The sequence below is a fragment of the Bos indicus genome, chromosome 10 (genome assembly GCF_029378745.1).
Source record: "Bos indicus isolate NIAB-ARS_2022 breed Sahiwal x Tharparkar chromosome 10, NIAB-ARS_B.indTharparkar_mat_pri_1.0, whole genome shotgun sequence".
NCBI classification, from domain to species: domain Eukaryota; kingdom Metazoa; phylum Chordata; class Mammalia; order Artiodactyla; family Bovidae; genus Bos; species Bos indicus.
The window spans coordinates 9,781,698-9,809,497 of NC_091769.1; the positions used below are offsets into that span (position 1 = coordinate 9,781,698).

The following is a 27,800-nucleotide window of genomic DNA, read 5'->3' on the forward strand; positions in this document are numbered from 1 at the left end:
AAAGAAGCCAGACACAGAAAACCACATTCCATATGATTCTATTTACATGGAATTCTAGAAACAAAACCATACCAACAGAAAATAAATCAGTTGTTGCCAGGAGCCAGGGGTGGCAGAGGGAACTGGCTAAAGAGGAGTTCAAGGGAACTCTTGAAGTAATGGAAATATCCTGCATCTTGATTCTTATGGTGGTTGCATGAGTTTATACATTCATCAAAATCCATCCAATGTTCTACTTTAAAGGGGTGAGTTTTATTGTGTGTAAATAATACCTCAGTTAGTTTGATGTCAAAACAAATCTAGTATTAAAAACAGGCCTCAGTCTCTACTCCTGCTGCTTTCCAAAAGTATTTGTTACCGGTTGTTGTCACAGCAAGGTTATTACAGCTCTTTTGTTCTCTCATAAAGCGACTTGATGGTTTAGTCGCTAAGTCATGTTTGACTCTTGCGACCCCATATACTGCAGCTCACCAGGCTCTTCTGTCCATGGGATTTCCCAGGCAAGAATACTGGAGTGGGTTGCCATTTCCTTCCCCAGGGGATCTTCTCCACCCAGGGATCAAACTTGTGTCTCTTGTAACTCCTGCACTGCAGGCAGATTCTTTACCATTGAGACAGCAGGGCAGCCCCCATTAAGCAACAATTACCTTTCAATCCCCCTTGCCCCTTCAAAGAATACTACAGCTGTCTTCATTTCTTCTCTTCTCAAGTAGTCTACCACCCCTCTCAGGGAAGAGCCTTCCTGAGGTTCAAGTTCGAAGGCCATCCGCTGCAGAATTCACTCTTGCTCTGGGGAGACCAGGCTTCACAGGTGGCACTAGCAAAGAACTCACCTGCCAATGCAGGAGACAGAAGAGATGTGGATTTGATCCCTGGGTTAGGATGACCCCCTGGAGAAGGAAATGTCAACCCACTCCAGTATTCTTGCCTAGAGAATCCCATGGACAGAGGAGCCTGGTGGGCTACAGTCCATAGGGTCACAAGGAGTCAGACACGACTGAAGTGACTTAGCATGCATGGTAGGGAAATCAGTTTTTGTTCTATTGAGGCCTTTGGCTGATTGGGTGAGGCCCACCTATGTTACCGAGAGCACTCTGTTTTACTCAAAGTCAATTGATCCAAATGTTAATCTCATCCCAAAATACTCACAAAGAAACATCCAGAAAAAAGCTGGACCACATATCTGGGCATGGTGGCTCAGCCAATTTGACACATAAAATTAACCCTCATAATTTTCTTTCAATTCTTTTTCTTCTCCAAATTTTAGACAAGGAATGGAATTTTAGGCAGTGCGCTCCTCAGAACAGCGTTTTCCAAACTTGGTAATGATGAGGATCCCTTAGAAAGACCTATTAAAACTGCAGATCCTTCCCCTGCAGATTCTGACTCAGGAGGTCTGGGGTGATGTCCAGAACGCTGTAGTTTAAATAAGCTCCCCAGGGACTTATGATCAGGCAAATATGGGCAACAGCAGCATAAAACAAACCTACTTGCAACCAAGGAATCAGGCTATCTGGTGGAATTTATATGGGCATGGGTCCAATGTCAGTTTATAATCTGAAGTTACTTTAGGGTGCACAACAAAACCATTTAAGAACCCCTTTAGTAAGCAGTGAATACTGCTCCAGACTCATCTGGGTCTCCTCCCGAGGGAATCCCGCTATGATTGGTGCAACTTCAGAGGTTGATGTATTAGATGTTTCCAGCTAATATAGGGGGGCTTCCCAGGTGGCACTGTGGCAAAGAATCCAGCTGCCAATGCGGGAGATATAAGAGATGCAGGTTCGATCCCTGGAGGGGGCGGGAAGATCCCTTGGAGAAGTAAATGGCCACCCATTCCAGTATTCTTGCCTGGGAAACTCTATGGACAGAGGAGCCTGGTGGGCTACAGTCCAGGGGGGTCGCAGAGTCAGATACAACTAGGCACATATGCATGCAGCATTTATAGGCCCATCATGGCCCTTCATAACCATCAGTTTGGGGAAGAGTCATCACTGTTATCTAAGTAGCAACTTTTCCAACTACACACTGAAGAGATCCAACTTATGCCTTCTTATGAGGCTGAACCAGTAGCCCTTCAGCATCACAAATAGACAAAGAACTCAAAAACTAAAGGGTAAAATACATTTAATACCTTTAAAACATATATTGCTCTTTCTTATAATCATCATCATCTTCTTCTTTTTTTATTTTAGAGAAAGGTTTAGCCTAGAGTGGAAAGGACATCAGATAAATACCTTGAAATACCTGAAGAGTGCTCATGTGGAAGAGAGGTTAGGTTTTTCCCTCCACACTCCCAAGAGACAGAAATAGCCCCAGTGGGTGAAAGCTATTGAGAGTGGGCATTTGGGGCTTGACAAAAGGAAGAACCAGTAGGGAAAATGAGGAGTTACAACCAGAGAGCCTACTGTTCTGCTGGCCCTGCCACTGACTAGCTGCGGGATCTTAGGCCAACAGTCTACCTGAGTTTTCTGAATTGCAAAATGGGAATGATAACACTTCCAGGGCTATGGTGAGGATTAAATGAGATATTCATAAAGCTCATGGCAGAGAACGAGGCTCATAATTGGTGCTCAATAAGGGGCAGATAGCAAAAGTCAGAACAGTTAGAGCTGCGCAAGGTTTGTTTAAAGGAAGAGTCAATTTTCATCACCAGAAGAGTTCAAGCCCAGTCTCCACCCTCCTTTTACGGGCTGACGGGGATGGTGGGGTGTGAGGGGTTCTAAACCCTGTACGAGTGGCTGGATTGGACAGTGTTTCATGTCCTTTTCACCCTGAGCAATTTCATGCCTCTTAGAAGTGGTAGATAATACAGTTTAATGCTTGTAAACAATCATTCTTTTCCTTTTGTGAAAACATTTACTCTCTCTAGGCAGCCAACCCTCAGCCTTTGGGCTTAAAAATCGGGGGACTTCTGATGTGAATTTCTACTGGGAAGTTATGATATTACAGTGTTCAGTCCTATTCTACCCATTCCACCCTTAATACCAAAGCTTAAAAATGAATCACAAACAAAGTCATGGCAGAGTACATTCCAAAAGAGAAGGGGAAATAACTGAACCAGAGTTGGGCCTGACACGTACACTGCTTGAAGCACACTGTGTGACATCCGGACGATCAAGGAAACAACATGGTCAGATGGTCATGGGATACTGGGACTGCAGTTTCTCCTAAATGTGTCATAAGGATGCACAAACGTCTGCGAGAATTGGAATAAAGTTAAAGGGAAATTACTGTGGTCTTCCTGTAAACCCACTGGAAACTCATGTCAGGAGTGTTCAATTAAGCATGGTACATTAAATACACACATTTTTCTCTCTTCTGTCTGAAAAAGCACTAGTAAAGATATATTTGGCAAATACACATATATATTCCAAATTAAAGAAGATGACAGCCACTTAAAGGTGTAAGAATTTTGGAAGAAGTGGACATAGAAGTGACTGATACAGCAGGACTGAGAAAGCTGAAATGTAAGAAGGTGCTGGCAGAGAGAGACACAGCGAGGAGCAGGCCCGTTCACACCACAGAGCCCTGGAAAGTCTCCGGAACTGGAGTGTTCCGTATCACGGAAGGTGTCAGTTAAGAATGGAAATGAAAACAGAGGAGTAGCTGACAGCTGTGTAAAGAGCATTTATAGCCCCATCCTTTCCCTCCCCAACCCAGTAGGCAGCTACCTCTTACCGCCACCCTCTAGTTTAGAAGCTAGATATTTATTCTCTGGAAAATGTAAACATAAGAAGTTACCCATTCTGGGATATCAGCACATCTTAGATCTTAGGGGAGGATGGGAAGGAGATGTATTATTGAAAGCAGAGGCTGAAGAAAAATCAGTGTTCAGGGACTTCCCTGGTAGCCCAGTGGCTAAGACTCCAAGCTCCCAATTCATAGGGCCTGGGTTCCATTCGTAGTCAGGGAACCAGCTCCCACATGCCACAGCTAGAAGATTCTGCCTGCCACAGCCAGCCTGCCGCCTGATCTCCCCAGAGTGGAACCTCACGTGTAACAAACCTCGCCTTTGTACCTTTCAATGAGCTCTGCAGTATCTCACTCTTAAACCTGATCAGATAACTAACGATCATCAGATACGTGCGGAAAACCTCCAACCTGAAAGAGAACAAAATATACGAAGGGGGGAAAAAGAAAGAAAGGAACTTAGAGGAAATTGAGATAGTACCAAGAATTTTAAAAAGAAACAAAACTCCTAACATCCTCAGAGAAATGGGAGATGTTGTGTCTATGAAACAGGAACTGGATGTTATAAAGGAATAGTCAGAGGATTTTTTTTTTTTAAAAGACCTTTGAAAATAAAAGCCATGACAGCTGTAATTAAAAATTCAATGGACAAATTGGAAGATAAAATCGCTTTTAGAGAGTTGATGAAAAAAGACAAAAGATAGGTAGTAAGAGAGAAAAGATTTAAAAAAAGGATAAATCCAGAAAGCTCTACCTCTAACTAACATGCTCAAGGAAGAGAGAAGAGAAAAAAATAAGCAAAGAAAATTATTTAATAGATAGTTTTAAAAAACTTATCAGTGTATAATGGCATTATTCTCCAGATTCAACATGCCCATTATGTGCTCAACCTAATGAATAAAAAAGGTTCACCAAGTCACATCATTTTAAATTGCAGTGGGAATTACACTGGGAATAAAAATTCTAAAATTTCCAGAGAGAGAAAAAAAGTTGGTAAAAAAAAAAAAAAAAAGTAAGAATACAAGGAGTGGGAAACACAAGGGCATCAGATTTATCAACAACTTCAGAATCTAGACGTCAGTAGAACAGTTATCAGCTTACATTTACTTCAGAATTATCAGGCAAAGGGGTGTGGAATTCTGTACCTAACCAAATTATCAAGTCCAAGTGTAGGACAATGACATTTTAAACATTCTAATTTTCAAAACCTTTACATTCTGAGTGTTCTGAGGAAGTACAAGAGTGTTCTCCAACAAAATGAGTGAGGGAGTGAAATAAGAAAGAGGAAGATGTGGGATTCAGAAAACAGGGTCAGTGCAGACCTGGAAATGTGCTGCTCAGACTCTCTTCAGGAAATGACTTACTGCTCAGCTGAAAGGAGGGTGGTTAGCTGACAGCCTCTCTCTGGTAGCCTTTGGGTTATGCTTCAGCTTTGAGCCAAGGTTACGTTCATCTTGAGGTGGCCCCTGGTCACTGACTGAGCAAGATGGTAACAGGACCTCGTCCTTTCTGCTGCCACGGGGCCTCTCAAGGGGGACTGCACTGCAGCTCCTCGAGGGGCTGGTGGGCTTGTTGCTGGGTCCGCAACACCATGTGGCCGCTCTCCTGTCCAGCCTACTCTTGCCTCTCCTTGTGCAGGTATTAATCCTCAATAAATCACTTAACTCAGTCTTAGTGTCTCCTCCTCAAAGAATCCAGCTGGTCCAGGACCTAATATAAGAGCAGTGCAGGGCAGTCCGAGAATAATGGTTGTTCAGCAGGCCTAGAAAGCAGCCAGCCCACATCAGGGGAGAAACCCTTCAGACTCCCAAAAGCTAATCTTCAGATTAAAAAAAAAAAATCTGATTAGAACAACCCGTCTTTACCATGAGAAAAATTGTTTTAAGAGGGATTTATGACAGTTTTGTGGGAGAGTTTAGAAAGATTCAGAGAAGTATTTACAAGACTAAGAAAAAGGGAAGGCAAATAACTACAGATAAGGCAAAAATTATAAAAGATAAGAAATATAATTACCTTATACTACATAGCTTGGCTGAGAACGTAAAAATATAAAAACTAAATGTCTCCATCAACAGATGAATGGATAAAGGAGATATGGTATATGTATACAATGAAATACTACTCATCCATAAAAAGGAACAAAACTGGGTCATCTGTAGTGGTATGGGTGGAACTAGAGTCTGTCATACAGAGTAAAGTAAGTCAGAAAGAGAAAAAGAAATATATTAATGCCTACATATGGCATCTAGAAAGATGATACTGATGAACCTATTTTCAGGGAAGGAACAGAGACACAGACATAGGAAATGAACGTGGACACAGTGGGGGAAGAAGAGGGTGGGATGAGTTGAGAGAGCAGCATTTGACATATATATACTACCATGTATAACAAAGATAGCTAGTGGGAAGCTGCCATATAGCAGAGGGAGCTCAGCTGGGTGCTCTGTGATGACTTAGAAGGGTGGGATGTGAGAAGCGGGAGGCTCCCCACAAGAGGGAGGGGAGAGATATATATACACACACACACACACATATAGCTTATTCACTTTGTTGCACAGCAGAAACTAATACATTGTAAAGCAATTATGCTCCAATTTAAAAAAATTTACAAACTAAATGTCAATTACATTAAAAAAATGTATAATGTATTGGGGGAGGGGAAGGAGGGATGGTAGTGAAAGAAAAGTTCAATCCCCATTGGTTAAAAAGTCAACAGATATTGTGGGTATGTCTAAAACTGATATGCCTATGAGAGCAGTGTATGTATGACAAATATCAGGAAAAACCACTGAAAAAATTCAAAATTGTCACCTCTGGGAAATGGGACTGGAGTGGAAAGAGGAGGAGTGTTGTTTTCCTTTAGAAATCTTGTGATACAATTTAATTTTGTGCATGTAGACCAAAAAATGAATTTACAAAAAGAAAAAAATTTGGAGGCAGGACGTTGAAACCGCATCAATAGCTGTTGTTCCCAGCAGGAATCTGCAGAAATGACTGAGGGAAGAATGGCGGGAGGAATATTGCAGGCTGAAGTTTCCCTGGTCCCAGGACTCACCCCCATGATGTGTGACGGTTGCAAGCTCTCCTTCTCCAAGAGTCTGATTCTTTATAAGCTGAGAGCCCGTGATCAGAAAGTCCTTCCTCCATTAATTACCTCCTGGTTTATCAAAGTTGAAATTTTCTGGCCTATTCAGGGATGCTATTGATCCTGGCTGGAATTTTTATTTATTGCAAGAAAAGAGAAAAAAATAATTATTGACCTGCTGGATAGGGAAAATGAGAATGTAATAATAAAAGTGGAGGAAATACACCTCAGTGAGCTACTTTTGTCAGAAAATACTTTCAACCTGCTCCCCAGTGGTCAGTGTGATAAAGGGTATTGAGGCAGGCTGGGACAGAGATTTAAAAGCAGGTTGCAGGAAGAAACTTCCTGCAGGTCAGGATAAGGAAGAACCTTTGTGTTTGTTGCCCACACTGATGAAGAGATTGTCCTAGGGTGATTGGGGTGGGGGGCGGTGGTGCTTGCTCAAGATAAGGCATGATGAAGGGAGCCAGAGAGAGGTTATATAAAAATAGCAGAGACATGGAGAAACATATGAAAGGCATCTTAAATGATGGCTCTCAGAAGAAAGAGATCATGTAGGGAGGAGGGGTGTTCAGTGGTGACGTGGTGTGGATGCTCTGATTTGGAACTCACCCTAGTCTGAAGGGTGATTTGGGGAAAACCCCAGTGGCTCAGTGGTAAAGAATTGCCTGCAATGCAGGAGTCACAAGAGATGTATGTTCAATTGCTGGGGTCAGGAAGATCCCCTGGAGAAGGAAATGGCAAGCCACTCCAGTATTCTTGCCTGGAGTATCCCATGGATGGAGGAGCCTGGTGGGCTACAGTCCACAGGGTCACAAAGAGTCGGACATGACCAAAGTGACTTAGCACGCACACAGCAAAGAAGTTAGGTTTTGAGCTGAGTTTTCGGGGGAAGGCATAAAATTAATGGCGACTTTTCACTTTTTTCTTTTGAAAATATTTAAATTTCTTTTACCTTTAGTAAGTTTTTATGAATTTAATTATAGGTTCACAGGAAGTTGCAAAGATAGAATAAAAGAGGTTCTATGTCATCTGGTTTCTCTCAATGGCTACATCTTAGGTAATTATGGTAGCAGAATCATGAAAATTACATTAATACAATGCATGTGTATATGTGTGTGTGTATAGATATATATCCCCTGGAGGAGGGCATGGCAACGCCTTCCAATATTCTTGCCTGGGGAATCCCAGGGACAGAGGAGCCTGGTGGGCTACAGTTGATGGGGTCATAAAGAGTCAGACACGACTGAAGCGACTTAGCACACACACACACTCATATATGTGTATATATATATACAGTTGCATTCCATTGTAACATATACATGGATTTATGAGGCCATCAAAACAATCAAGATACTGAATATCCCACTACTACAAAGACCTCCCTCTGGCTACCCACCTCTTCTCTTCCTCCTACTCTGTTACAGTCTCACTACCTCTCTCTCCCCACCATTCCTAACCTCTTGCAACCACTATATGTTCTCTACAATTTTGTCATTGTGAGAATAAAATAGATTCTTACAATATGTGATGTTTTAAAAAACACGTTTTATTTTGTATTGGGGTATAGCTGATGAACAGTGTGGTGAGAGTTTCAGGCAGACAGCACAGGGACTCAGCCATACGTACCCGTGCATCCATTCTCCCCCAAGCAACCCTTCCATCCAGGCTGCCACATATGTGACATTTTATGACTGGATTTTTTTTCACTCATCACAATAGCTCTGAGGTCCACCCAAGTCTTTGTATTTATCAATAATTAAACACAATAGTACATTTAACCAGTAACCTATTGAAGGGCATTTTGATTGTTACCAATTTTTTGGAGTATGAAATGGCCATTTTAGCTATTTCCAATGAAGCTACTATGATCATTGTGTCCAGAATTTATGTGGACACAAATTTTCATTTCTCTGGGATAAATTTCCAGGACCACAATTGCTGGGTTGTATGTTAAGAGAGTATTTAGTTTTCCATGAAATTGCCATACTATTTTCCAGAGTGGCTGTACTATTTTATACTCCCACTAGTAATGGGAATCACTAAAATCCAATATCTTCACCTCCTTGCCAGTAATTGTATAGGTTTCTTTCTTTTTTGAAAGATCAGAAGCTTCTTACTACCTTCCATTTTTTCCTCCTGAATTTATTTATAAATTCAATATTCTACATAGGTGTGTGTACACACACACACACACAGATACATGTTCAAAACATGACAACAGGGCAAACATCTGTTCGCACACTACCCAATTTAAAAACTAGAGCATTACCGTATCCAATTCCACTCCTTTGCCTTCCCCACCAAAAGAGTAATTGTATCCCGACAGTATATACCAGTTCTCTGGGGGGAAAGCTCTAATCTTCAGTGCTTATTCATTTCTGGGATGTAAATACTTCCACATGACTGATTGCAAGATGCCAAGCTGAAGTAACTGAGTGTGGAGCTAGGCAGAGACGGACAGAATCAGCTCTTACCAGACTGGACAATCCTGTCCCAGCACCACTTTTCTGAATTTAGTATTAATATTTATCATTCTAGGAAGAAACTATACACACATATGTAATATATAATATTATTATATATTATATATATAATGCTGCTGCTGCTAAGTTGCTTCAGTCATGTCTGACTCTGTGCGACCCCAGAGATGGCAGTCCACCAGGCTCCCCCGTCCCTGGGATTCTCCAGGCAAGAACACTGGAGTGGGTTGCCATTTCCTTCTCCAATGCATGAAAGTGAAAAGTGAAAGTGAAATTGCTCAGTCGTGTCCGACTTCTAGCGACCCCATGGACTTCAGCCTACCAGGCTCTTCCATCCATGGGATTTTCCAGGCAAGAGTACTGGAGTGGGGTGCCATTGCCTTCTCTGATATATATAATAGTGGTAGGCTAAATAATGAACCCCCAAGATATCCTAATCTGTGATTGTTATCTTATATGGTAAAGACTTTCCCAACATGGTTAAATTAAGGATCTTGAGATGGGGAGATCAGCTGGGATTATCCAGGTTGGCCCTGGATACAATCACAAGTGTCCTGATAGAATGAAGGTGAGAGAGAGCTTTGACTGTAGGAGAGGAGAAAGCAGTGTGACCTTGGAGAGAGACATTGGAGTGATGTGGCTAAGGGATACTGGCAGCCATAAGAAGCTGGGTAAGCAAGGAACCATATCTTCCCTAGGGCCATCAGAGGAAGCAGAGCCCTGCTGACACCCTGATTTTAGACCAGAGAGACTGATTTCAGACTTCTGGCCTCCAGGACTGTGAGAAAATGATAATCTGTTATTGTAAACCATCGAGTTTGTGGTAATTTGTTACAACAGCCAGAGGAAATGAATACACATACATAACGTTTTATACATATGTACTAGGCTGAGTGCCAAAGAACCGATACTTTTGAACTGTGGTGCTGGAGAAGACTCTTGAGAGTCCTTTGGACTTCAAGGAGATCAAACCAGTCAGTCTTAAAGGAAATCAACCCTGACTGATGCTGAATCTCCAATACTTTGGCCACCTGATGTGAAGAGCCAACTCATTGGAAAAGACCCTGATGCTGGGAAAGACTGAAGGCAGGAGGAGAAGGCTGAGATGCTTGGATGGCATCACTGACTCAAACATGAATTTGAGCAAATTCTGGGAGATAGTGAAGGACAGGGAAGACTGGCATGCTGCAGTTCATGGGGTTGCAAAGGGTCAGACATGATTTAGCAACTGAATAACAACAACTAGTAAAATATCTATCTAGCTCATTTTAGCTAGATTTTATTTTTATAAATTTGCTATATTATTATACATGTAGGTTCTGGGAATTATATTTTATTTACTCAACATTGTTTCTATGACTTACCTATTTTTTTTGCATAGCTGTAATTCATTTATTTTCATTGCTGGGTAATATTCCATTATGTCCTGCCCCATTCCCAGTAGGATTCTGTTAGGTATCTTTTATCAGATTAAAGATGACTGTTTTTTTTCCCCTGAACTGAGTTCATATCCAAGCTGTCACATTGCGTGTGTTTTTCTATTCCAAATATTGGGTGAGGCAACATTGTGGAAGATAACAAGCTGGAATGAAGGCTAGGAGGTTATGAGATTCCAGATACTCCACCAGGAGTAAATGTGAGTGAGTCATTTCATCAAGATGGAGGAGAGCTGGGTAAGGAAAACCGAGGTGTGGTGTAAGCAGGCTCTCTCCTTGGCTGCCTGCAGATGCACTCAACCAGGGGAGAAAGGATGCCTGTTCGGCTCCCACCCGGCCCACCCCCAGTGCACATACTACTGTAAGGGGTGGGATGTGAGGAGTCAGGTCTGGGCTGGTCAAGGAAGGGACAGGTGTGGCTAGAAAGCTGACCCAACATACAGTGGCTCACCAATGCGAGGATGACCCATCACATGAAAATCAGGACTAAGATGACCTCAGAAAGACTTCTGAATTCTAGATAGACACAGGACCCCTGCTTCCCTGAATATCCAGGAAGATCCGAGGCACGAAAGAACCAAGGATGACTCAGCCTGGGAAGAAACTGGTGAGTGTTCATGAGCCATTTCTTCATTGTCCCTTCAAAGGTTTGTCCTGGACACAGTCCTGCTTGACTGGCAGGTGAATCCGTTCACAAACCAGTGAGCCATCACCCCAGCTCCAACTATGCAGCCACCCGTTGCTTCACCGTCACCACATCTGTGAGCTCTTTCTTTAGTTGCCATTAAAATGACCCCTTTCATGAGAACCATAGCATTTACTGCTGATTTCAGGGGGACAAATTTTGCACAGCAGCCCAAGCAACTGCAAAATGCACTTTTTCAAATTAATGAAAAAAATCTGTGTTTTCAAATTAATGTCCTCACAGGCTTTCAGCCAGGAGTTACTGAATCACAGGGAAGGTGCATTTCTTATTTTGAAATACTCCCTTTACCTTGGAGCATCACCATATTGTAACCCACGAATCCCTAAGCACGTTATATGAAGCACACAGCTCTTTACCTCTCCAGAGGCAGAGCCCCTGATGGGGACAGAACACTTGGCTGGGCAGGTCAGCCAGGCAGGATCCACGTATGACAGCATCAAGCACATCAGCTCCTGGGCCAAGGCTTCCTTCTGGTCACCCTCATAGCACCATCTATGGCACTGGGAGCTGGCTGAGTTCATCCCACACCATCATCCTTGCTGTATATTTAGAGGCAACTTGCAACTGTTTAGTATCTAGTCCTCCAGTCTGAGGATGACTTAAATTTTTTCCTTCACTCTTTTCCACTGCTTGCCTTTTGGCTGTTAATTTCTCATGTGCTGTATGCAAGAGACCAGGTAAAAATCTGGGGGATGATTTGTGATGAAGAAAAGTAAAAGAAAAGTGTTGTTGTTGTTTAGTCGCTAAGTTGTATCCAACTCCTTTGTGATCCCATGGGCTATAGCCCGCCAGGCTCCTCTGTCCATGCAATTTCCCAGACAAGAATACTGGAGTGGGTTGCCATTCCTTTCTCCAGGGGATCTTCCTGACCCAGTGATCAAACCTGCATTGGCAGGTGGATTCTTCACCACTGAGCCACCTGAGAAGCCTTAAAAGAAAGGTAGTCTTCATGATTTAGATTATCCTTACCCCTTATCATTTAGGAACCATCTAGAAGGGTCTGTATGATACAATCTCCTACTTGTGAGTTATTCATTAGCCTTTTTCTCCAGAGTCTGGTGAGGAATTTCAAATAGCTAGAGTGCATTGAGATGAGATTCTCCTGCTTCCCCATCCAAAATTCTCTCTCCATTACAGTATATCCCATTTTTCTTAGAGATGAAACTGAAGACACATTTGCCATCAGTGGTTCAGTAGGATATTCAACAGGGTCCTCCTGGTTCTTGTTGTCATGAATGGACAGATGGTAACTCTCAAGGTGTTTGCCAAAAACTGTCAGCAGTCTTTATTTCCATAATCATGCACTAAGACAAAAAACTCACTTGCAAGGCAATGTCTAGTGCCTTTAGTAGCAACACTAAGATTGGCTGTGTCACCAAAAGCTCCCAATGTTTGTAGATCTACTCAAAATCAATGACTCTCTTTGCAAAGCCCAAAGGCAAACACCAAACCATCCAAAATCAATAGAGAAGAGGGATAGACAAGGAAATAGAACTGGGTAGCACCAAGGAGAAAGAAATAACAAAGCCAAAGGTTATGGAGCAATTGCTTTCTAATTTGTCTTTATAAAAAGGAAAAAGAATCAAATGAAAAATTGGCAAGTCACAGAGTGAAAATGTCAGAAACATTTTATATTCTAAGTCTTTGCCACACACTGTCTTGCACAATGTGAGGGGAAGTGAGGTTGAAATCGAGAATATTTTTGCAAGTCTGAGCCAGCCAGGAAGCCAGGGGAAAATGCTCTTAAATTTGGGAAAATTACAGGCCTGCTATTTGACATTAGTTGGAGAAAAACATCAAACCTCAGAACTCATTCTGAGAACTTCAACCAGAGAAGTACTTCAAGTGCTGTGTTTGATCCTGGGAGGTGAATCCCTCAAGGACTTGGTAGAGGCCTTTAGGGAAGCCCCTGCCAGAGGGGGATGGGTAAAGGGGGCTCACAGTATTGCTAAATAGTCTTCTAAATGTGCACGAAAATGTGCATAGAGACCCTGACTCGGGACTGGGCCTGGAAAGAATATATAAGCTGGCTGGAGCCCTGAGGCCTGGTCTAGCATCACAGTAAAATTAACAATGAATAAGCTCATTATTTTGAAAAAGCAAAGTGGTGAAGACATAAGCTTTATCTGATAATAAAACATGTTATCAAAATATAATAAGCAGAACTGTGTGGTACTGACATATGAATAGTCAGAATGTTTAATAACACAGTCTTGAAAGTCCACAAATGGACTCAAGTACAAACAGAAATTTAGTGTAAGGGACTAAGTTGGCATTTCAAATCAGGAAAGAAAACAGGCTCACTTTAAAAAAGATGTTGAAATAACTGGGTAGTCACCCAAACAAAGACAAAATAAACTCTAGATAAACGAAAGGCTTAAAAGAACCATACAATTACTAGAAGAAATATAGATGACTTTTAATTTTATAATATAGGAGTACAGAAGGCTTAAATATGACACAAGTCTTTGAAACCATAAAAAACAAGATCGGCAGTTTTGACTACTTGAAAATTTCTGCATGGTGAATCCTCTGCATAAGCAAAGTTTAAAAATTAAAAAAAAAAAATACAAAATACAGGGGAAAATGCAATTAAAATTACAAGCAAAAGGTAATATCCTCTAATATATAAAAGCTCTTACAAATCAGTAATGACTGGCAGCTCAGGCTCACTCTTATTTGTATTATGAGAAAGGCAAACTAAAACTTTAATAAAATACTATTTTCACTTAGATTGGCAAAGATAAAAAATTTGATAAGGGCTCTGGAAAAGCAGGCACTCTCTTCTTGGTGGTAATGTAGATTTGTTCAAGTTTCTAAAAGTTCATTGGAAAGCACTATTCAAATTGCATATAACTGAACCAGAAATTTCACTCTTAGGGCCTTAATATACAGCCATTCTTGCACATATGTGAAATAAAGTATGTTCAAGGATGTTCTTTATAGCATTATTTATAATAGGAAAAAAACTGAAAGCCTTAATGTCTATCAATGAGGGGCAGGTGAAATAAATTTTATTGTACTCAATGGAAAACAATGTAGGCAATGAAGGAATAAGGGAACTCCTGACATATTAGTTGGGAAGAGTGTCTAAGATTTTTAAATGAAAAAAAAAAAAAATCAAGGTGCAAAGTATTCTGTGTGTATGTATAAACTATATTCACATGTACACTTATAATTCCATAATTTATTTGTAGAACAGCAAATAAGAGATTGGTAACCGTGGGTTGGGGTGGGAATGAAGACTTAGCTTTCACTGTATGCTCTTTTTCACCTTTGACATTTGTAGCATGAACATGGATTACCTATTCAAAAATATTTAATTTTGAAATCAAGCTGTTTTGAATGATGTAAGATTTGAATGTCATGACCATGCACTGGAAGAGTAAACGTTGATAGTCAACTCTTCTCAAAATTAAGACTTTTGAGAATATACAACCAAACTACCTGTTTCTATTCAGAACATGACTGTATGATTTTGTTAGTTGAACTAGAAGAATAAACAAGTGAAATAATTTTTTTTAAAAGAAGAAACAGTATGTAACAATAGTTAAAAGAATAGTCTTTGGAATCCTACAGGCCTGGGCTTAAATCCTAGCTCTGCCACTTACTAGCTTGTGATTCTGAGTAAGGGCCAAATTTCCATGAACCTCTCAAAAAACTTCATAAAACCTACTTCATATGAGTTCAGGAGGATTAAGTACTATAATCCAAGTGAAGATCTTAGTCCTATATCTGGATCATAGGAAGTATTCAGAAACCATCTTAGAGAGAGAAAGAATCAAGAGTGTAATCAGCTATTGAAACACAATCATATCAGTTAAATCAGCATGACTTTGGATGAGGAACACACAGATTCAGAGATTTGGTAACTTAGCAAGAGGTTTCAGTATTTTTAAGAGTTTAGTGAAAATTGTAAGAGGTTCCATGAATTACTGCGGCAGGGAAGTATTTGTCAAGATAGACTAGTGGGATCTTGGGTAAACATGTGGATATAAATCAATTCAGATTCTCACCTCATACCATGTATAAAATAAGTTTCAGATTAACTGTTACTTTTTCAAACTTTTATTCTGAAAAATACTATAGACTCATGGGAGGCTGGAAGATTAGTAGAGCCCTGAGTAGAAGCTTTTCACCCAGCTTCTCCCAATGATTCTCCCTATGACATCATTCATAGCTGTAGTATAAGACCAGGAAACTGATAATGAAAAGCTACTGTTAAACCAGACTATGGGCTATCCTTAGTTTCCACCATTCTTTTTAACGTGCCTTTGCATGTGTGTTTCTATGCATTGTTATCCCATGAATAGAATTATGTAAGCACCGCCATAAACAAGGCACAGAATTGCTCTACCATCACAAAACAACTCCTTCATGTTAACTCTTTATGTTCTCACTCATCCCCAACCATTCTACTCGTCCAGGCTCCTCAACACCCTTTACTCCCTGCCTCCCACCATCCCTGTCTCCTGAGAAGCACTAACCTATTCCCTGTCTTAGAGTTTTGTCATCTCAAAAATGTTAGGATTACACAGGCAACCTCCTGGGATTGTCCCTTCCCCTGAGAATGATGCCTTTGAGGACCATCTGGTTGCAGGCATCAATAGTTTATTCCTTTTTATGGCTGAAAATATTTATTCTGTTGTATGGATATACCTCAGTTTGTTCACCTACTCAGAAATTGAATGATACTTGGGCTGCTTTCAGTATTTCACTGCTATGAATCAAGTTGCATATAGGTTTTTGTGTAAACATAATTTTGTATTTCTCTGGAATAAAGCCCAAGAATGCAATTGCCAGGTTGTATGTTTAGTTATATAAGAAACTAACAACCTGTTTTCTAGAGGCCCCATACCATTTTACATTCCCACCAGTAGCCCATGAGAGGTCCAGTCTCTCTACCACCTCTCTAGCACGTGGTATTATTGCAGGTTTTAAGTAACTAGTTCTATACGTGTGCAGGAGTTATATGGTTTTACAATATCAAAACTTTGGGGAAAAAAAAAAACTAGAAGAAAAAATGGTTGAAATTTTCTAACTTCTGGTGGAGAATGACTTTCTAAAATCAACAGGTTTGAACAGATAAAAGCTTAAAACTTCTAATGCCCTGAAACATCACTAACAACAACAAAATCAACAACAAAATTAGGGGAAATTGGCCATGAAAAGCGACTGAGCACACACAACCATGAAAAGTCAATCCTACATTACCCAGAGCCCTAAACCAGGCTCGCTGAAACCTACCCTGTTCCAGGATCCCAAGTCCAGCTTGTCTTAGAGAGATTTCAATAGATGGAAACATTTTAAATTCCTAATACACACTGCAAAAAGCTCTCTAGGAATGTTGTATCAGTGTTCATCCTACTAGTAATGTGTAAGTGTGACTATGAAAATGGTTGAAGCTGTTTTTTAAAAACCAACTCTGGATCTTAAAAATAAGTGAACAAAAAATAGAAAGAAAAAAAATCCCAAACAGAATAGCAATTTTAAATAAGACAAAAAATTGAAACGTCACTGAAAATATTCAAAATTACCCAAAAGGATATTCTTCTCAAAATATTAAAGACATAACAATTGAATGTTACACACTGTTTAACAGGAATGGGGTGAGGTGAACACTGTTATACATCATATTCTTTTATTGGCTTTCTCTCCTTCCTAGTTTTATTCCCCTGGTTCCTCACTCCTACTCCTTGGGATCACTCCCAAGAAAGCCAGCTGACACACTGGCTTAGACTCTGCTTTTAAGGGAGCTACGGCTAAGAGAGTTGGGAGCAGTGGTCCTGAAAAGCAGGCTCTCTAGATGGCCTTTTGGAGTGTGTCAGGGATAACCCCTCACGCTTGGTCACAGTCACTAAGACTTACTTGTATAGGTCTAAGTAAAAGGTCAAACACTGGGTTCTATGGCAGTTATAACATTTGACTGGATTGAGGGTAATGGAAATGGAAAGATTAGGGCTCTGGCCTGATTTTAACTTCCTGGAGCCTCAAAAAAACAAAACACCAAGTGATTCAGATTAGCCAACTATCAACTAGAAGTAAGATATGGAAGCCAGAAGGTCCCAGAAGTTGCTGGTAGAATGTGCTCAAAACTGGCCCCAGAATAGTTATAAGAGGAACAGACCTGCAAAGGAAATTAATTCACAGCTTTAATAAATCTCTTGTGTCATGTGAGGGAGAAAACAAAGGTAAGACCCTGAGATTTGGTGTGGGGAGATTTGGATGGATGGGCCTGAGAAGCAGGGGTCTGAGAACTACACTCCTCTGAAGCCCCGCCCGCTGCAGAGGAGCACGGACATGCACGTGGTATCTGTGTGCCTCAAGACTGACCCTCCTCCTTTCATTGTCTCTAAACAATAACAAACATTAAGTTCCAGCATACTTTGAGTTGAGACACACAGTTCCTTCTCCAAGAGTAAAAATCTTACACACCAAAGACATTGCAGGACGAGTTATTAATACTTTGGCCACTTCACGCCAAGAGCTGACTCATTGGAAAAGACTCTGATGCTGGGAGGGGTTGGGGGCAGGAGCAGAAGGGGACGGCAGAGGATGAGATGGCTGGATGGCATCACCGACTCGATGGACATGAGTTTGAGTGAGCTCCAGGAGTTGGTGATGGACAGGGAGGCCTGGCGTGCTGTGATTCATGGGGTCGCAAAGAGTCGGACACGACTGAGTGACTGAACTGAACTGAGGAGCCGAGGATCACATGAGGGGTGGATCTTAAAGGGATCAGATGGGGGTGGAGAGAGGAGGTAGAATTGGTAGGAAGAGCAGAATATGAGGCTGGAGGGGAGAATTTATGGATATAGGAGCCCTGTCCCATGACCTGGAAAAGGATATCCAGGACTGATCCTAATATAGGGCTGGGATAGCTCCTTGAAGTTTGGATCCAAAAGTGGCCACAGGAAATGAGGCGGAAATGTTTGAATTTCCTTGGCATTGTGCTGATGAAGAGGTCAGAAAGTTCAGATTTGTGGGAATGTTAGAATATATTTATTGAGCAAGACCACAGGAACCACCAGTGTATTCTATTCCTCAGGAAGGCTGAGGGAATGTTCCCTTCACTAAGCAATAAAGGGTACAGATGAGGGAAGCACTGACATCCTAGAGAAGTTTGGTGGGGGGTGTCCTTGGGAGGGACCAGGCTCGATAGTAGCAGATGCCGTCATAGAAATGAGCTCCCTCATGTCAATGCAAATGACAGAATCCTGAAATGACAGATGAGATGGTGGCAGATAACCATCTGAGCAAAGGAGGCAGAATTGCCATAGTGGGCATCAAGACCACGGCAGCAATCAGGGTGCTCTGGCCAATAGGGAGGGCTCAATAGCTGTGATTGGTAGATCATGGTGTTCCTGGGAGCAAGATACATGAACAGCTTGTTAGGATGCTGCTGCTGCTAAGTCGCTTCACTCGTGTCCGACTTTGTGCAACCCCATAGACGGCAGCCCACCAGGCTCCCCCGTCCCTAGGATTCTCCAGGCAAGAACACTGAAGTGAGTTGCCATTTCCTTCTCCAATGCATGAAAGTGAAAAGTGAAGTTGCTCAGTCATGTCCGACTCTTATCGACCCAATGGACTGTAGCCCACCAGGCTCTTCCGTCCATGGGATTTTCCAGGCAAGAGTACTGGAGTGGGGTACCATTGCCTTCTCCCATTAGGATGCTACTTGACTTGTTAAGGATCATGAGGTGTCTGAGTGTTGTCCTAGTTACAAACTAACAAAGTAGCTTGTTTCCTAGATGCTGGCAGAAGAATCCTGAGTCAGAGACAAAGAATTTTATTGGGTCATAGCACTTCAAGCAGCATGAGCTTCACATCCACGTTGGTACTTCTAGACCCCACCCCCAAATCCCACAGGGGCAATGCTGAGGGAAACAGGACAATGCTGTGAATACTGTGGTTTGTGTGATAACTGAAAGATCCTGGGCTAGGGGAGCTTGAATATTTTATAATAGGCAATAAAGAGATCTGCCTGGCTTTTGCTCTAGAGGAAAACATCTGCCCTCTGCCCCTCTGCTCCACAGGAGCTACTCTGTCTTCCAAGGCTCTGTGCTATAGACACATACTTGGAAATACAACTAGGAATAAATGGCAGTTAGTGGCCCTGCTCACAAGACATGAAGAAATGAGACAGATCCATGGAGAATTATCTCCCAACCCTCATCTGAAAATCCAAAACAAACAAGGGGAAAAAAATCAACTTTATGGTAACTATTTCTTATTAGTGAGGTCGCTCAGTCGTGTCCGACTCTTTGCGACCCCATGGACTGTAGCCTATCAGGCTCCTCCGTCCATGGGATTTTCCAGGCAAGAGTGCTGGAGTGGATTGCCATTCCCTTCTCCAGGGGATCTTCCTGACCCAGGAATCGAACCCGGTCTCCTGCATTGCAGGCAAATGCTTTACCTTCTGAGCCACCAGGGAAGCACTCTAACAAAGTGGTCTTTTTCCAGATCATTCATGGCATCAAGGATTTGACTTTGTGGACTGTAACTCATCACCATGTTGGGTTGCTATTGTGGGAGTTTTTCTTCTCTACGGAGTGAATCTCAGTTGAGATCAGTTGAGACCAGGATGGTGGTGGGATTTGAAACCCTCCCCACATCCAGCACCCTTTGCCACATTACTTTGTGGCCCCTCTCCCTAAAAAGGCAATGTGTTTCCCTGCTCCTTGAATCTGGGCTTGAGTGGGGGACTGATTTTGCAGGTAGGATGATAGCAATGCCTCATAGACAGAAGTTAGAGTGGCTTGCATGATTTCACTCCTTCCCTTGTGCTCCTCCTCCAAGCATGAGAACATGCATGGGCCAGCCTGCTGGACTGAGTCACCTCAGTCACCCAGCCAAAGCTAGCCAACTCTTAGAGGTGTGAGGCACCCACACAGAGCTGCCTGACTGACCACCCCAGACGGTCAAGCAAAACACTGGTTACCCTTATGTGTCACCAAGATTTGTGGTTATTCATTATGCAGAAATATTGTGGTAAGAGATAAGCAATATTGTGAGGTCAATATATGAGGGTGAAAATGGCTTTTAACAAGAGGAAGACATGATAATTTTATGGAGTCTTTTGCTCTTCTCTGTCATTGCATAGTTGGAGTCTGGTTAGAAGTGAGAACAGGAATATTTCCTGCCATATCAATAAGCAAGGATGTCACTGCCATCAGTGGCTGCAAGCCCTCCACCGTGAGCTGGTGAGCTCTGAAGAAACTCAGGAAGGAAAGAACACCTGCCAAGTAACAGCCGTCCAACTGCAGCCACTCCCTATGGTGAGTCCTGAGGAAACGAAGGACGGGAAAACACAAGATACTGGCCCCATATAGCTGAGGTGCGTGTCAAAGGAATGACTTCAGTGAGCTCAGGCTCCCGTACCCTCCCACACATGGAAAAATGCTAAACTCCTTAACTTGAGATATCTGGTTTTCTCTAATTTAATATATATAATCTTTTGACATTCAGACTACCTTCCCTTTGTGCAAAACTTCTATATAACCCAGGTCCCCACCTCACCTTCCTGGAGCAGTTCTTTCAGGGTTACTGGAGATGCTGCCTCTGGCGCTTGAAGTCCTAAATATTTCCACTGATAAAAACATGACTCTCAACTTTTAGGTTGCATGTATTTTTTTAGGAAGATCCTCTGGAGAAGGAAATGGCAACCCACTCCAGTATTCTTGCCTGGAAAATCCCATGGACGGAAGAGCCTGGTAGGCTACAGTCCATGGGGTCGCAAAGAGTCGGACACGACTGAGTGACTTTCTTTTTTCTTTATTTTTTCAGTTGACAGTAAAAATACTGGTGGTGGGCTTTAACAATAATAACAATAATAATAATATACTAACCCCATGTGTCAAACCTAGGAGGACTAGACTGGAACAGCACCATATCTCACCTACCACCAGGAATATGACTGCACTGATTGGAAGGGACTGGCTGGTGTGGAGCCAGGAAACCAAAAAGCAAGACCATGCCACCTTTATTCAGGGCCATTCTAGGAGAATCTGGAGGAGGGTGGGCATGCCAGGGTCATGTGCATCTGAAGACTTGGGTGAGACCCCCTCAGGGAGCTGGTCATGAACCCATGACTTTCTTCCTTCCCACATAATGAAGAATGGACACTCTTTCCTTGGTTTTGCTGCTCTGGCTATGTGGGTGACTGCCTCATCTGGTTCTTCCTGACCCAGAAATTTGACACTCTGGGGCCAGGCCTGCTGGGTTTGTCCTGGCTCCTCTCCAGGCCTCCCTGCTGAGATTCTGCCTCATCAGGCAGCTTCCAGTGGTTAATTGAGCCTCTAGGACCCCACCCCCCAATCTGGGAAGGGATCCTCTGCTTGGAGACAAGAGTTTGCTGGCATTGTGAGCAGTTATTCCACAGAGATAGCTTTAGAGAGGGAACATTTAATACAGTATAGGGTTTAAAAATTCAGCAGGGGACAGAAAACTTTGAGTCCCTGCAGGCCTGCTCTGATCTGTGACAAGTGTCACACTTAAGCAGAAGCAGGTTAGGACCCCTCCAGACCCTAGTGGACATTGAAGGGATTTGCGAAAGTCTGAATTTTCTATAAATACTATTTGTGTGAAAAGGAACTCAAAACAATAATCTGTCTGGTATGTTAGCCACTCAGTCACATCCAACTCTGTGACCCCATGACCCATAGCCCGCCAAGCTCCTCTGTCCATGAATTTTCCAAGCAAGAATACTGGAGTGGGTTGCCATGCCTTCCCTCCTCCAGGGAATCTTCCCGACCCAGGGATCAAAACTGGGTCTCCTGTACTGCAGGCAGATTCTTTACCATCTGAGCCACCAGGGAAGCCCAAGGAAGTCTGTTTTGTAGTCATAATTATGGGAACTCAGTCCTTGGCTTTTAATCTACACAGCCTGGAGACTTTGAAGAGGGTAACTTTTCCTCTTCTAGAACCAAGACCCCTTCAGACTCAAAAGCAGCCCCTGCTGGAACCCTGAGGCTGGGGCAGCCTTCTCTACTGGCAGCACTAAGTCTGTCCCCCACTCTAGCTGGGCGCTTTCTCACACTCTCCAGCAGAGACGTGGCAGTTCTGCAGACACTAGCTTTTAAGTCCCTGTCATGGTTCCTCTTGAATCCCACTCAAAGCTCTTTGGCAAATCTCAGGAGCTGCCTGCACTGTCATGAGTTCAGTTGGGCCCTGCCCTGTGCATAAACAGGAAATCTTTTGGTTCCAAAAGGCACCTTCTTCAAGCAATAAAGGCTCTTAACAAGCGTTGCAATAAAAGACCTTGAACCAGAAAAGTAAACTTTCACAGAGGGGAGACTGCATTAATAGAGTTGACCAGTCATTAGTACTAACTCTCTAAGTTTAAGGATTTGCACAAATGACCTGAACAGGAAAAATAAAAGCAGGTCTTTCAAAGCAGTGCAGAGCATCGCAATTCAGTAAGTGCAGCCCACAAGTAGGAAGGACCAATTGTTAAAGGGAATGAAAGAGGAAAAAACAATCGCACTAAAACTCCTGAAGGAAATGAAAATACAAAAGGAAAAGTGAACGAAAGCAAACAAAAGAAAAATAAGACCATCTCACCTGGGGAAGAGAAATATTTTAATGCAGACCAAATGGTTCCCAGGAGTAGGTGATTTTCCAGCGTCAACACCCAATAAACAGCTGCAGGAAAAATTGGTACACAGGACACTGGAGTGAACCGGAAGATGAGACAATATGATAGGAAGTGCTGTCATTGCTATAGAAGGTTTACATTAAAATCTCATTTAGAGTCATTGTTTTATTGTCTTAGGGGAAAAAAAAAAAAAACCACAACTGATATGCTTCCAGCCTTTCTCCTCTGTAAAGAATTCATCAATTGCCCCTTTAAAAAGGTCACATTGGGACTTCCTTGGTCCAGTGGAGTCTTAGCCACTCCCTGCTCCCAGTGCAGGGGGCCTGGGTTCCAGCCCTTATCTGGGAACTAGATCCCACATGCCACAACTAAGACCTGGCACAGTCGAGTACATGAATAAACAGAAAGAAATATTACAATTTTAAAAAAGTTAAAAAGTCACATCTGTCACATTTAAAATGAACCACGTAAAGGAAAAAGATACCTGTAGAGAAACAAATACCTTCACACTTTTGAAACATGGGGTTACATTCTCTCTAACACTCAATTTTCAACTTGATAATAAATTAGAAACTTCAGGAAGAATATTCATTCCTTTGTTGTTGTTGTTTAGTTGCTAAGTCTGGTCTGATTCTTTTTTGACTCCATGGACTGTAGCCTGCTAGGCTTCTCTGTCCATGGGATTTCCCAGGCAAGAATACTGGAGTGGGTTGCCATTTTCTTTTCCAGGGGGTTTTTCTGACCCAGGGACCAACCCTGCATCTCCTGGATAGGCAGATGGATCCTTTACCACCAAGCCACCAATTTACCAATGACAAAGTCATTCATCTACAGTGAAAGGGAAGCCCATTCATTCCTTTCAGTTCAGTTCACTTGCTCAGTTGTGTCTGACTCTTGGTGACCCCACAGACTGCAGCATGCCAGGCTTCCCTGTCTATCACCAACTCCTGGAGCTTTCTCAAACTCATGTCCATCGAGTCAGTGATGCCATCCAACCACCTCATCCTCTGTTGTCCCCTTCTCCTATTGCCTTCAATCTTTCCCAGCATCAGGGTCTTTTCAAGTGAGTCTGTGCATCGCATCAGGTGGCCAAAGTATTGTAGTTTCACTTCAACATCAGTCCTTCCAATGAATATTCAGGACTGATTACCTTTAGGATGGACTGATTGGACCCCCTTGCTGTCCAAGGGACTCTCAAGACTCTTCTCCAACACCACAGTTCAAAAGCATCAATTCTTTGGTGATCAGCTTTCTTTATAGTCCAACTCTCACATCCATACATGACTACTGGAAAAACCATAGCTTTGACTAGACGGACCTTTGTTGGTAAAGTAATGTCTCTGCTTTTTAATATGCTGTCTAGCTTGGTCATAACTTTCCTTCCAAGCAGTAAGCATCTTTTAATTTCATGGCTGCAGTCACCATCTGCAGTGGTGTTCAGTTCAGTCGCTCAGTTGTGTCTGACTCTTTGCAACCCCATGAACCACAGCACGCCAGGGTTCCCTGTCCATCACCAACTCCTGGAGTTCACCCAAACCCATGTCCAATGAGTCAGTGATGCCATCCAACCACCTCATCCTCTGTTGTCCCCTTCTCCTCCTGCCCTCAATCTTTCCCAGCATCAAGGTCTTTTCAAATGAGTCAGTTCTTCGCATCAAGTGGCCAAAGTATTGGACTTTCAGCTTCAGCATCAGTCCTTCCAATGAATATTCAGGACTGATTTCCTTTAAGATGGACTGGTTGGATCTCCTGGCAGTCCAAGGGACTCTCAAGAGTCTGCCAAAACCACAGATCCAAAGCATCCATTCTTTGGTGCTCAGCTTTCTTTATAGCTCAACTCTCACATCCATACATGACCACTGAAAAAACCATAGCCTTGACTAGACAGAAGTTTGTTGGCAAAGTAATGTCTCTGCTTTTTAATATGCTATCTAGGTTGGTCATAACTTTCCTTCCAAGGAGTAAGTGTCTTTTAATTTCATGGCTGCAATCACTATCTGCAGTGATTTTGGAGCCCAGAAAAATAGTCAGCCACTGTTTCCACTGTTTCCCCATCTATTTGCCATGAAGTGATTGGACCAGATGCCATGATCTTAGTTTTCTGAATGTTGAATTTTAAGCCAACTTTTTCACTCTCTTTCACTTTCATCAAGAGGCTCTTTAGTTCCTCTTCACTTTCTGCCATAAGGGTGGTGTCATCCACATATCTGAGGTTGTTGATATTTCTCCTGGCAATCTTGATTCCAGCTTGTGCTTCATCCAGCCCAGAGTTCCTCATGATGTACTCTGCATAAAAGTTAAATAAGCTCCCTATCAGTTGTGCTACCAACTGATAGTGCAGTTGGTAAAGAATTCATCCCGTTAAGTCACAATATTAACAGTGGTTACTCTTATTGTTTCACACACTTTAGAAAGAAAGAGCTAATTTTAACAACAACACAGAGAGAAGTTTTTATGTGGTATACCCTTAGCACCCTTCTCTCTGCTTTATGTGTACTAATTCTGTCAATCCTAACACCAATTGTATGAGGTAGCTACTCTTATTTGGAGAAGGCAATGGCACCCCACTCCAGTACTCTTGCCTGGAAAATCCCATGGATGGAGGAGCCTGGTGGGCTGCAGTCCATGGGGTCGCTACGAGTCAGACATGACTGAATCGACTTAGCAGCAGCAGCAGCAGCAGCAGCTACTCTTATTATTTCCTCTTTACAGTCATGGAAAACAAAAGCACAGAGAGATGAATTGACTTTCTCGGGTCACCCAACTAGTAAGTAATGGAGCTAGGATCTGAAGCCAGACTGATTGCAGATTGTGTTAGACACTAACTTGTGCTTCTAGCAAGAAGATTCCCCCCAAATCACAGCAGAATTTGTGTCTAACAGAGGATTGACTTTAAGTGAACATGTGGGTGAACTACTACATCACAAGCTAGAATACAACATGGGTTCATTTCAAGTTAATTTTGGAAGATCCCAAATGTGTCTTCCCAAAGCCAAAAAAGTCAGCCTTTCCAAGTTTTGTTTTCCCTAAACTCATCTTCTTCCTGAGGTGAGAGGGATCCCTCATGTATATTATACTTTCTTCTATAAGGAAACCAACCCTGAAGGACTTGATGCTTGAAATCATTTGAAGGACTGATGCTGAAGCTCCAATACTTTGGCCACCAGGTGCGAAGGGCTGACTCATTGGAAATGACCCTGAAGATGGGAAAGATTGAGGGCTGGAGGAGAAGGGGGCAGCAGAGGATGTGATGATTAGATAGCATCACTGACTCAGACACGAGTTTGAACAAATTCTGGGAGATAGTGAAAGACAGGGAAGCCTGGTGTGCTGCAGGCCATGGGGGTCGCAAAGAGTTAGACATGACTTAGCAACTGAACAACACACAAAAAAATTAGAGTCACTTCAACATGTCCCATTTAAATTAGTTACTTCTATGGCAACTCTGATGAGGTCATCATTATATAGACTAAATTAGAGTTGGAGAAGAAACAAAAAAAATGATCCATAAAATCACAATTCTTGAGCAATAGCTTCCTTGCTCCACTCAGTTTTGAAATATTTATTTCAGTTACTCTAAAGAGCATTTTCCAGAGTAAAGACCATTGATGAACTGCCAATGAGTCAGGTTTACTTCTAACCTCTTTGTTTTGAACTTCTCAATGCCACTGGTTTCCAAGGTGACCCCTTTCCACCCCAGGACCCATCTGGAAACCTGCATCTCAAGTGGGCCAGGCTTAAGACGGGCTTATTGTGACTGTTTTCACCCTGTAACCTTAAACCCAGTAGTGGAATGGAAAACAGCAAGTTTGTGTAACTACCATCACACTAGAAAGGAACAAAATCTGATGACCATCAAACCATCAGAATTAAGAAAAACAGAATTCACAGTTTTGAAAGCATTAGGATGCTTACTAGGAAACCCATGCATTCAATAACCAGTTGCAAGATATAGAGTTACCATTTCCTTAAGTCCTGTAACTATAACGCAAGTTCTCTAGACAGTCATTTTCACATGTGTGAATGTTTTTGATCAGTTTTGTAAATCTCTTAAAATTCTGAAAAGCAATTTTAGTTGAATGTGATTATGTGTTAAGAAGCAGTGCTTAGCTGCTCTAGAAATTTTGCCCTAATGTCTTGGTCACCGGCCTTCTTCAACCTTTTAGGAGAAATAGATTTTTATTGGTGGTTCCTTTTATGTTTTCAAACTGGGCTTCCCTGGTGGCTCAGATGGTAAAGAATGTCCCTGCAGTGCAAGAGATCCATGTTCAGTCCCTGAGTAGGGAAGATCCCCTGGAGAAGGAAATGGCAACCCACTCCAGTATGCTTGCCTGGGAAATCCCATGGATAGAGGAGCCTGATGGGCTAACGTCCCTGGTGTTGCAAAGAGTCGGCCATGACTGACTGGTTAACACGTTTATTTTTTCAAACTGTACAGATGCCAATGCAGATTTGCTGGCTGCTTGTTTGAAGAAAGTCATTAATGTCTTTTAAAGGATCTTTATGGACCTGGTGCTCGGTGTTTTCTGTCGTATACATGGAGAAAGTAAGGACTAATACCAACAAATTACACAGAAACAATTCTACAAGGCATATTTGCTAATCAACAGAATTTTATGAATGTTATTTATTACGTAAACTAAAGGACCTTTGTTCTGTAGTGAAACGGAGAAGATAAGTCAATCACTACGGAAAATTAGTTTCTACATGATTTTTTGAATAAAATTTTATTCTATTAGTAGGGTTTATATATTTATTGTAGAGAACATTAAAAATAATTTAAAATATAGAGAAAACATTA

The 27,800-nt window shown here is 42.2% G+C and overlaps 1 long non-coding RNA gene across 1 annotated transcript; it reads left to right on the top strand.

Moving 5' to 3' along the window:
* The first annotated feature begins 108 nt into the window (after positions 1–108).
* Positions 109–27,800, top strand: LOC139185127 (uncharacterized). Its single transcript, XR_011568671.1, has 3 exons — positions 109–245; positions 20,507–20,681; positions 27,438–27,800. It is a non-coding gene; the product is annotated as an uncharacterized lncRNA (long non-coding RNA).